Source organism: Cibotium barometz, chromosome 57, assembly GCF_041138505.1.
Source record: "Cibotium barometz isolate CiBa-2024 chromosome 57, ASM4113850v1, whole genome shotgun sequence".
Taxonomy (NCBI): domain Eukaryota; kingdom Viridiplantae; phylum Streptophyta; class Polypodiopsida; order Cyatheales; family Cibotiaceae; genus Cibotium; species Cibotium barometz.
In genome coordinates this window covers 28,356,498-28,358,065 of record NC_141102.1, presented here as the reverse complement: position 1 = coordinate 28,358,065, position 1,568 = coordinate 28,356,498, and positions in this window count along the sequence as shown.

Below are 1,568 nucleotides of genomic sequence, written 5' to 3'. Positions count from 1 at the left end.
ATTGAGATTTATCAGTCATAGCAGCGGAGCTATGGCAAAATTTTTATAAAAATTATGCATAAAATAATTTCATTCAAAGTATAAAAAGAGGACTTCCTACCATATTCTAGGAATTATCATCCTAGATTAATTGAAAGAATTTCATTATAATCATAGAGAAATTGAATTTTAATATCATGCATAAAGGATAATTTTTTTTTATATCAAAAGTGTTACTTTTATCATTTTTAATTTTCATGCATAGAAGTATGCATAAAGGAAAAAAATTTTATATCAAAAGTGTTACTTTTATCATTTTTTAATTTTCATGCATAGAAGTATGCATAAAGGAAAATTTTTTATATCAAAAGTGATACTTTTATCATTTTTAATTTTCATGCATAGAAGTATGCATAAAGGATAATTTTTTTATATTAAAAGTGTTATTTTTATCATTTTTAATTTTCATGCATAGAAGGATGCATAAAGGAAAATTTTTTATATCAAAAGTGTTACTTTTATCATTTTTAATTTTCATGCATAGAAGTATGCATAAAGGATAATTTTTTTTTATATCAAAAGTGTTACTTTTATCATATTGGATTTCATGCATAGAGGTATGCATAAAAGTTGAATATTTTATTATAAAAGTGTTACTTTTAGCATAATTGAATTTCATGCATAGAGGTATGCATAAAAGATATGGGAAGTGATAAGATATGATAAGATGCATGTGGATGTGGATGTGGATGTGGATGTATGAATGTGGATGTATGGATGTGAATGTGGATGTGGATGTGGATGTATGAATGTGGATGTATGGATGTGGATGTGGATGTATGAATGTGGATGTATGGATGTGAATGTGGATGTGGATGTGGATGTATGAATGTGGATGTATGGATGTATGAATGTGGATGTATGGATGTGAATGAGGATGTAGATGTGGATGCATGGATGTAAATGTGGATGTGGATGTATGGATGTATGCATGTAGATGTGGATGCATGAATGTGGATGTATGGATGTGAATGAGGATATAGATGTGGATGTATGGATGTGAATGTACATGTAGATATGGATGTATATATGTGAATGGGAATGTGGATGTGGATGTATGTATGCATGTGGATGTGGATATGGATGTGTATGTATGAATGTGGATATGGGATGTGGATGTATAAATGAGGATGTGAAAATGGAGATAAGCATGTAGATGTTGATGCATGAATGTGGATGTATGGATGTGAATGAGGATATAGATGTGGATGTATGGATGTGAATGTGCATGTAGATATGGATGTATATATGTGAATGGGAATGTGGATGTGGATGTATGTATGCATGTGGATGTGGATATGGATGTGTATGTATGAATGTGGATATGGGATGTGGATGTATAAATGAGGATGTGAAAAGGGAGATAAGCATGTAGATGTGGAATGAAATGTGGAATAAGTAATGTGGATTGCATGAGGGATAATGTGGAAAAATGAGAGTTAATATAGAAATTGTATTTGTAAACTGTTTGTAAATGCTGTTTGTAAATGGCTGTTTTATGTCAAGAATGCTGGGAAAGCATTTTGACC